Genomic DNA, 11,330 nt, shown 5'->3' on the forward strand with positions numbered 1-11,330 from the left:
CCATTCATATTCAACCTTTAAGGTACAGACATATTTGCTCTTTCCATCGATATTAGGAATTGCCAATTTTATATTCTTTTTTAACTCCTTGTCCGATGAAATTTCAATAAGTGCTCGAGCAAAATTAGGCCTTCCCCACGACTCTAAAAACATTGTACTCGTGTATGAATCCAACATCTTTGGAGAACTAAGATTTGACGCAATAACACTCAATCCGGTCTCTGTAAATCATGCAATGAATTTTTAGCCAAACCGGGACACACGCTAAATCCTCCTTTGTTAGTGAAACATCCAGAGACCATCCATTAAGGAATATAGGGCTCGAGCGAATAATCCACGGGCCCGATTCAATCACACGTTGCAAACTTGTTTCTGAAGCAAACTTAACAATTGGGTATGCTACGCGCTTGCCTATAAAATACCCGTAAAGAGTATTATTGTAACGTTCATTCACTTCCAGAATAGATGCTAGTAGCTACTCAACATCTATACCCGCATCCAACTTTGCAGCCGGCTCTATGAACCTGAAATTTACAGTCTTCATATTTTCATTATCATTTAAAGCACCTACATAAGAAGCTATTGTGTTACCCTTGTCCACATCAGAGGATAACTTTTCAAGCATTGTAGACCCAAGTAACACATTATGTAACTTAATAGACATATTAGGGTTAGGTAACTTTCAGGAATATGTAATCATAATTAGTAGCTTTAGGTTTACCTCCCTTAGCACATTCCTTAGAGAAGCACTTTTTTGGGAGTAGTGGAGGGAAGTAATTTTTTTTCTTTTTTTTTTAAATCTTTTTTTCAAACATTAAGATCACATGAAAATATGTGTGACGACCTCCAGATAGGGTCTGGAAGAAACGTCACTAATATCAAACAAACCAACATATTATAATATACGAGAACAATACTAAATGATGAAAACAAACTTTATTGAGTAAGCAGCGGAAAATGAAATATCGTTACAATAATGGAAATTACAATAAAGTAATTGTTTCAAATGCAAGAATAATAAATGCGATATTTTTTGATCCTAAGTCCAAGTAGCATCACATAAGCAGTAAGTAAATAAGCTTGATCAATCGGCACCTGAGACAAACATGCTAAAGTGTCAACCAAAAAGGTTGAGTGAAATCATAGGTTTAACAAAAGTAGTTATCGTTGTTTTTAGACCATAAGATTAGTTTTCATAAGTAGATCACACAGATCTTTAGTTATCAAAGAAGATCACAAAGATCTTAAAAGTTGATCTCGCAGGGATCAAAAAGTTATGCCAATTCGTGATATTTAGAAAAACGTTCAAAGTTTGCCCCAATGACAAGTTGTGTCTATACTTGTCGGTTTAATTTCATTATTAAGTAATACAATGACTTGATCAAATGTATCGGGGACGTTACTCCCGATAGGCCTACCGTCAATAATTAAGAATGCGTTCAACGAGCAATTAAAAATATCACTGTAGGGACTTAGTCGGACATAGCCGGGTATAGCATAGTTTAACCGTTGGTACTTGTGTCTAAATTGTAAATAGTAAAAGTAGCATGTGTCTCACCCCAAAAAATTAAATAAGTTGCTAGCAATAAAGAGAGGGGCTATGAGTTCACCTTAATAGGAGAAGAGTTCGTTATTCCTTGGAAGAGAAAGATAAATGAGTTGGATGATCGTGAGCCGAATGTCAACCTAATGACATTAAGAATAGTTTAGATGTTTTTCCCGCGTTTAAGTTAAGTTTAAATATGTATGTACTTAAGTATAGTTCGTTTTGCTAAGTTTCTATTCTTAGTAAATTTCCACTTTTAGTAGATTTCCATTTTTAGAAAGTTTCCATATTTAGAAAGTTGCCATGTTTAGAAAGTTTCCATTTATAGTAAGTTAGTGTTGAACACTAGTGAGTTGTCCTTAATAATTCTACCACCTATTAAGTGTGAAAGTAATTAAGTGTATGATTACTATAGTCCGGTTGATATTGTGGACCATACCCAAACATCTATGCCACCGCGGAGTCACTAGAATGACCAATTGTTACCGGTTGGCCCTGGATTCCTCGACCAAAATCTAAGTTTGGCATTCGAAATCCACAAGCGTCCCATAGTGGTACCAAGGATCACCCTAGGCCTTAAGTAGCGTTGACGTTCGAGTAATTTTTACGTTATCGTGAATGACTATTGTATTCGTATGTCATAATCTTATAATATAAGTATTATAATATAAGTAGTACATTATAAGTGTTAGTAGTAGTATAAGTGTATAAGTGTTAGGTAGTAGTATATAGTATAAGTAGTATTAGGGTTTAGTAGTAGTATTAGTAGTAGGGTTTAAGTAGTAAGTAGTAGTATTAATTAATTATGTTTATTTAATTAGAGTAGTATTAATTAGTAGTATGTAGGTAGTTAGGGTTTGTAATAAATATTTAGGTTATAATTAAATAAGTAGTTATTATTTAGGGTTAGGTTAAAGTTAGATTAGGGTTTAAGTAATAAAGATCAAGTGTTTAGTAAAGTAGGTTTAAATTAGGGTTTACTCTTTTTTTTTAAAAGGTGGCCGTATATGTATATGATATATGTATGTGTGTATATGTATATTATATATGTATGTTCTTAACAAGATCATAATATTAGAATTGTGTATGAAGATCAAGAACAAGATTTAATTAAATGAATGAATGAATTAAAAGTTTAAGATTTAGGGTTTATACCTTGTAGATCTGGATGAAGATTAACAAGATAAGAAAAGATGACTTTGAAGATGGAAGATCAAAAACCGCAAACTTCAAGAACACGTTTGAAGATCTTGATGAACACGATGAAGATCTTCAAGAACACGATGAAGATCACTTGAAGATTACCCGGAATCAAGAATCAAATAACCAAAACTTCAAAGTGGTGTAGGGTGGTGATCGGTTTTGGTGGAAACCGATTGGTGGTGGCTGTTTTTGGTGGCCAAGGGTGGCAGCCAAAGTGGTGGTGATAGGTTTCGGTGGTGGTATGGTGGTGAGGTGGTGGCCGTGAGCCACAAGAGAGGAAGAGGGAGAGAGATGTTTATGATTTGTAATGGATGAATGAGAAAACCTAAACCCTTGCACCTCCTTTTATACTTGAGCTAGGAAGGATCTAGAATTAGGGTTTAGTTAGGTTTTTCTTGGAGGCTAAGTTAGAAATTAGAGTTAGGGTTTAATGGGGTATGGTGGCTGAAATTTTTAAAGGTATCAAGGTCTTTTCCCTTGCCCTAAATGACGGCTAGGGTTAGGGTTTAGTGAGGGAACCTTTTTCGTTTTAGACCTTGTAGTTTGGTGTGTTTAAAAGGGTTCCTTATTTGTTCCAAATTAATTATTTAAACACCTTAAGTTTTGAGTTATTACTTTTTGTACACCATGTTTGTAAGATCATTTTAATTACATCTTTTATTTGTTGTCATTTGTTGCACAAAGTTATTTAGTGCGTTTTATAACTTTTTTAAAGTTGACATTTAAGGATCAAAGTTAACTAATTAAGTTTTAATTATTCGTTTGGGCAAAATAAATAATGAAAGGATATATAAATGTTGGAAATTTGAGGGCCGTTATAGTACCTCCCCGTTATTAGAAACTTCGTCCTGAAGTTTTAGGTAGAGCTCTCGTTTGCATCAGCAGTTGAGAAAAGATGGAAGAATTTCCGTATCATTTGGTTTTTGCGTTCCCATGTATATTAGAGGCTTCTACGCAAATCCCAACGGATTTTAACAATAGAGTTTGATTTTCACGTTCCCTGGTACAATCGGGGCCCTTACGTGAATTCGAATGAGTGTTAACAATAAGTATTGCTTTGTTTACACGTTTGATCTCATGATCCTTAACCTTAATAGGTCGTTTGCAAAGTGCATTAAATGCGGAGATTTTCCAAGGAATAACAAGAGTGTCATTTGACTAGTTTTCCTTTAAAAGGAAAGTTGATGCTATATCAGCATGAAATGTATTATTGATCTCGTTAAGATTTTGAGTGTTTATGCCGCCATAGTAGGGCATATAAAATAGAGTAGAGTACGTAAAGATTTCAGTTACGTAATTTGATGTATGGCTGGTGTTTGTTAGAGATAGTACCAGCTTCAAGTTTCGAAAGGTAACCATAATACCTTTAGCTTTCAAGAGATGTCTAATAGACAAATGAGATGTTAGTTGAGAATTCATTGATCTCAGGATAATACGAGTGATTAAATGAAAGACATCGTTCAGTATACATGAGAACCTATCTTTAGAAATAGTTTCAGGATGTAGCTTTAAGATTTATGATTTCAGTTTCATGTCGAATCATAGATTAAAACTTGACTAGAATAACATCTAGTTACAAACCAAAAAGGGAGAAATGTTTAGGGTATCTTTATAAATGTTTAAGGTAACTCCTTCAGAGTAGGAAAAGTGTTTTCGCACCAATGGCGAGTTGGTTTATTATTTACTTACGAGTTTAAACGCGGATTCAAATAAATGTGAATCATTGTTTATAAGATATTGTTTCTATCATGAAGGAACCCTTGCTTCCTTGTTCAAATGATCGTAGTATTGATGTTTACGAGGGTGTTGTGGTTTAGCCGTGAAATACCGGAAGTAGAAACTTCTTAACGATTAGCATAGCAAGGAAGAGATGATGTACGTAAAGAGGTAAGTCTCGTTCTTGCACGGAGAATGAGAGTAGAGGTGATCCAAACACATTGGAGAGCAATACGAAAAATAATAAGCCAAAGTAATTTTTGAAAAGTTGTGACGTTTGATGTGTCAATATAAACGAAGCGAAGCTATTAGTTGAACATTACAAAAAAGAGTTGATTAGAAGAATGTTTAATTTGATAAAACAAAGGTAAATTGATAAAAATGTGAAAGTGTTTATATAATTAGTGAAAGTAATTTTAGAGGAGGTGACAAAATGATGTTCATAGTAAAACTAGGGTTACATAAAATTTTGTAAAGTAATTCCGATTCAATCAAAGTGGAAATTTGTAGAAGCGAAAATATAATTTGATATGTACTAGTCAAAGTACGTAAAGTTAAATTTATGTATAAGATTTTATAAATCGCATAAGTGAAAAATCATTTTTATAAATTCCGAGATAGTTTGAAAATAAAGACTCGTGTAAGAAATCTTTGGAAAACGGGGTACTTGTATTTAAGAGTTTATTTGTTTGAGAAAAATTGATTGAAGATTTTAAAATTCAGGAGAAATAATTGTGTAATAATTGTTTCGAGGTAGTGAAAACTAGTGAATTGACTTTTATCAGGGCATGAGTCCTTGGACTCAAAATGTTAACATTAAAGTAAGAAGGAAGATAATGTGATTATCATCAATTGAGTAAATCCCTCGGATTTAGAGTTATGTATGAAAGATCTTCAAATAAGATCTGAAACCTTGAATCGTTAGAGTGATAGTGAGAGTTCGAGAACTCGGCATGAATAATCTGGCAGTCGCATAGACAGGTATAAATAAGTACTAAAGCAGTGACTTTCAACTATATAATGATCGTTTGAACGCCTGAGCCTATAAAAAGGTAAACAACGAGAGGGTAAGCAAAGCTTAGTGAATGCAATAATTATACGAATACATATATAATTATACCTACTTGCATACACTTACACAACCGCAAACATGCTAGCATACATCATTAGCTTATCATCGCCATAACAAGCTATAATTCACCAATACCCCCAAGCTAGCATAACAACCGCATATAAATATAACTCGAATAATATAATATGCTTACAATACAAATAACCATGGTTAACCAATAGTACAAGGGAACGGCGCTCGCGAAAATGTCATCGGTGTTCACAACATCCATTAGGGCACTTAACACCTCGCACCACTAACCCCTAGGGTGGCACCTTAACACCTCGGCACTTCACCCCGAGTGGCATCTTAACACCTCGATGCTTCACTCATTATTTTACGGAGTGGTGTCTTAACACCTCGACACTACACTCCTAGGTGGCATCTTAACACCTCGATGCTACACCCGAGTGGCATCTTAACACCTCGATGCTACACTCTTCACGTGAAACGTGGTGTCTTAACACCTCGACACTACACATTTCACGCTACAACAAATAGATACATTATATACCTACGCATATAATTATTCCACTCACCTCAAAGTCTTCGTGTAAGATAACCGAACTTGCAACATCAATGTAACGTACCTATTACATTTTAGCACATAATCAATTCACAACTCAAGTCGGTCAAGTAACTCACTCAACAATCTAGAGTCTTTTGACCCTAAGTGCAATCCCGACCCATTTTGCACCTCTAACCCTAATAAGGGTTAACTTCACCAAAAACCCTAATTCTACCCATTTAAGGTCTTAACACGCATTTAAACACCAAGTTGACTCATTTTCACGCATGCAAGACAACCTAGGTCATCAAAGACCCATTTGACCCATTTCAAGGTCAACATATCCATTTGGGTCACCCACAACCCAAATGACTCCCACTAACACTAACTATAGGTGTACTAGTGATCTATTAGGCCTTTAAGATCCATTTACACATTTCAACATTTCAAAACCCTAAGTTAGTCACCATTTGGGTCTTCATGACCCAAACTTACCCAAAACCCCCAAATCACTCATATATGGGTTTTATGTACAACATTAACCCAAACCCTAACCCTTAAACATATTAACTAGAGAAATCAAGTTTAGGGCTTACCACCACAATCAAAACGAAGCTAACGAGGAGATGAACAACTTCAATGCTCGAGCTAGAACCCGAAACAAGCTTCTTCCTCTCCTATTTGAGCTTTCTCACACTTAAGAGCACTTTCTCTCTAGAATTGAAGTAGATGATGTTTGGTGGTTGTGAATGGAGTAATGAGACTCCCAAAAATGATCGAGGGCTTTAAAATTCGTCCAATAAGTGAAATTACCAAAATACCCATCTAAAATAATTAATAGCAAAAAGACATGCCTGCCAGCCATTCTGGACGGCGTCCAAAATGTTGGACGGCGTCCAGGTCTTCAAACTGGGACGGCGTCCCAAATGATTGGACGGCGTCCCAAATGTTTGGACGGCGTCCAAACCCAAAAAGAAAACAGGATCTTACAACTCTCCCCCACTTGAACCGGATTGCGACTGTAGCGACCCGACCAAATCATGTTTGACGGCGCCGTCTACTTAGGTCCCGTTACGTGGTCATAAGTCTTTAAGACAAAGTTTGACCAAAATATGTCGCCTTCATTTCAAAATAAAGATTGTTCCCAAAGTTTACAAGAATTGTTCATCCAATAGTTAAGTTACAACGTTATAATACGAATGAAATCTAGGCGACACGGTTTAAAGTAAAGTCAAAAGACGCTCCATGAAACGCACATATACTCGACATCCAATGCAAGTATCAAATAATGAGCGGAAGCATGTATCATGTATCGTTCAAGGACCTGAGAAAAACATAGAAATCTGTCAACGAAAACGTTGGTGAAATCATAGGTTTAAGTAAGTAAGTACAAGTGAACCACAAGATTTGCATCAATGAATTTAATAGTAATACATTCCAAAAGTTTGTTTCACGAGCACCCAATTATCAATGCTTAACATTTCCTTCCATTGAACCCCATCACTTAGTGCTAGAACATACACTGTTTCTCGAAAATATATTTCATTCGTAAACGGTAGCGAACCGTTTGAATGAGGGTTTGTCAAACCCATATGGATCCATACAACATAAGTTCTCGCTTACACCCGGCAAGTGTAACTAATGATAATCGAATTGAGGATTTTGTTCTAAACTCGTATGTAGAATGTTTGTTTTCCTGTACTTGTGTTCACTTAGTGAAGAAATGTTTATGTTTTCTCATCCCAAATGTAAGTTCAAAAAGAGTAAAAGTGGGACTATGATCTCACCTTGTATGCACGAACCAAAAAGTACTTCGACAAGTAACGTGTGCAAAGAACAATGCTAGTCTTGACCTAAACAAATAGGTTGTATTAATAACGGTAACCACGATAGGTCAAAGATGTTCAATTAGTCCTATGGCTCGTTACGACTCGATTATTTAGCATGTGAAATCAAATTGTCAAGTTTCATGCAAGATACAAGTATATAAACAAGTTAGGAAGGTTGCAAAAATCATTTGGTTAAGTTTGACAAAAAGTCAAACTTTGGTCGGTCAAAGTCAACGAAAAAGTCAACACGCTCGGGTCGTGTCCCGAACTATTTTTCTGAGGTTTTTAATCATGTATGAGCATGCTAGGACAAGTTACATGTGAATCGGAGGTGTGTAGCATAGCAAACATTATTCGAAAATTGACCAAATTGGACAGACCCAATCGGCGCGCCGCGCGGGGGGTATGGCGCGCCGCGCCACCCTGCTGCTTCAGCTATTTTTCTGCTTTTTAAATGTGCACGAACCAAAACCAATTCTAACACAATTCTTGACCCGCAAACGCTTATAACGCCTATCATACATCGTTGGAAGGGTATTCTGACAAGGAATGCAACTAAACACATATCATCAATCAAGTTTGCACTTATGACAAACAAAACCGCATTTAATGTTCCATAATCAATGCATTCAAGTCAATATTGCAATTTAATGATTTGGCAACCAAATTACATGTACAATATGCCGTTTCGAAGGTAATTAAGCATACAACACAACCTAACACTTACAATTAACATCTCATGTCATTTAATGCATCAAAAATCCATTCCTAGTTCGTGAAACCCTAACCAAAAGTCACCAAATTTCATAATCAAGTTTAAGGGGTTTCTTGATCAATCTTTACATCATAATGGAGCTAGTAACACTAAGAACAAGATTAAAACATGAAGTCTTAGCATCTAACAACATATGAACACTTAAAACTCAAGATTAAGCATGTTAACTTTCCATATGAACTAGTTACACCAAAATGGCAAGAACAAGCATACAAATCACATAAACAAACTAGACTTGAGCCATAGACACTAATTAACAACCTTTTAACTCAAAAATCTCAAGAACACATAAAATTAGTGATTTTAGAAAGTTACCCAAATGTAATGAGGTTGGTATGGAATCGAAGAGGAGATCACGAGGAGTTCAAATACGTAATTTGTTTGGCAAGATAATCACTAGCTCGATTTAAGATGATGATTCTTTGATGGAGCAAATTTAAGGAAAATGTGAAAGTAGGAGAAATAAAGGAAAATGAAATGAAAATGTGAATGAGTGGATAGAAAGGGTGTTGACCACCACTTTGACCTAGTGGTTTCTTTGACACTTTGACAAGTTTAGTCCCTCATGTTTTAATCGGGTGCGTTAAGTTACCTAAACAAGATAATTTGGAACGCGTATCAACGAGACGTGTTATAAACATATAACGGAACATAAATAGTTAAACGGAAAAGTAAACGGAAAAAGGCGGGATGTTACATTACCTACACCTTAAAAGAAATTTCGTCCCGAAATTTAAGTAGGCGTAGTAGTCGTTGTTTCTTCCTCGAGATCTTGCGTTTCCGAATTCACGAATAGATGAGGATACTTCCTTTGCATTTGATCTTGCCTTTCCCAAGTAAACTCGGGTCCTCTTTTGGCATTCCAACGAACCTTGACAATCGGAATTCGGCTTTGTTTCAATGTCTTGACGGAGGTGTCTACAATTTCAACCGGTTCCTCCACAAAATGAAGTTTGTCATCGATAGTAAGTTCTTCGAGAGGGATGACGATATCGGGTTCGGCAAGACACTTTTTCAAGTTAGATACATGGAAGGTAGGATGAACGGAGTTCAATTGAGGCGGAAGATCTAAACGATAAGCAACGGTTCCAATACGCTCCAAGATTTCGAAAGGACCAATATACCGCGGATTTAGCTTCCCGCGTTTCCCAAAACGGATTACACCCTTCCAAGGTAGGCGACGTGCAAATCACCGGACCCGAACTCATTCACGAAACCACCGAGAAAATCATTCAAATCCGAGATAGGCTTAGGACGGCCCGAAGTCGTCAAAAGAGCTATACCGACAAACGACGCAACGATCTTGAATTTCAAGTCGGTGACCGAGTAATGTTGTAACCTAAAGGTTTCAAAACAACATGTACATGTAACGACTAACGATGACTTAACGACTCAGTTAAAATGTATATACATGTAGTGTTTTAATATGTATTCATACACTTTTGAAAGACTTCAAGACACTTATCAAAATACTTCTACTTAACAAAAATGCTTACAATTACATCCTCGTTCAGTTTCATCAACAATTCTACTCGTATGCACCCGTATTCGTACTCGTACAATACACAGCTTTTAGATGTATGTACTATTGGTATATACACTCCAATGATCAGCTCTTAGCAGCCCATGTGAGTCACCTAACACATGTGGGAACCATCATTTGGCAACTAGCATGAAATATCTCATAAAATTACAAAAATATGAGTAATCATTCATGACTTATTTACTTGAAAACAAAATTACATATCCTTTATATCTAATCCATACACCAACGACCAAAAACACCTACAAACACTTTCATTCTTCAATTTTCTTCATCTAATTGATCTCTCTCAAGTTCTATCTTCAAGTTCTAAGTGTTCTTCATAAATTTCAAAAGTTCTAGTTTCATAAAATCAAGAATACTTTCAAGATTGCTAGCTCACTTCCAATCTTGTAAGGTGATCATCCAACCTCAAGAAATCTTTGTTTCTTACAGTAGGTTATCATTCTAATACAAGGTAATAATCATATTCAAACTTTGGTTCAATTTCTATAACTATAACAATCTTATTTCAAGTGATGATCTTACTTGAACTTGTTTTCGTGTCATGATTTTGCTTCAAGAACTTTGAGCCATCCAAGGATCCATTGAAGCTAGATCCATTTTTCTCTTTTCCAGTAGGTTCATCCAAGGAACTTAAGGTAGTAATGATGTTCATAACATCATTCGATTCATACATATAAAGCTATCTTATTCGAAGGTTTAAACTTGTAATCACTAGAACATAGTTTAGTTAATTCTAAACTTGTTCGCAAACAAAAGTTAATCCTTCTAACTTGACTTTTAAAATCAACTAAACACATGTTCTATATCTATATGATATGCTAACTTAATGATTTAAAACCTGGAAACACGAAAAACACCGTAAAACCGGATTTACGCCGTCGTAGTAACACCGCGGGCTGTTTTGGGTTAGTTAATTAAAAACTATGATAAACTTTGATTTAAAAGTTGTTATTCTGAGAAAATGATTTTTATTATGAACATGAAACTATATCCAAAAATTATGGTTAAACTCAAAGTGGAAGTATGTTTTCTAAAATGGTCATCTAGAATTTCAGTTAATATTACATGAATGATATTAAGACTAAATAATATT

This window comes from Rutidosis leptorrhynchoides, chromosome 1 (assembly GCF_046630445.1).
Source record: "Rutidosis leptorrhynchoides isolate AG116_Rl617_1_P2 chromosome 1, CSIRO_AGI_Rlap_v1, whole genome shotgun sequence".
Taxonomy (NCBI): domain Eukaryota; kingdom Viridiplantae; phylum Streptophyta; class Magnoliopsida; order Asterales; family Asteraceae; genus Rutidosis; species Rutidosis leptorrhynchoides.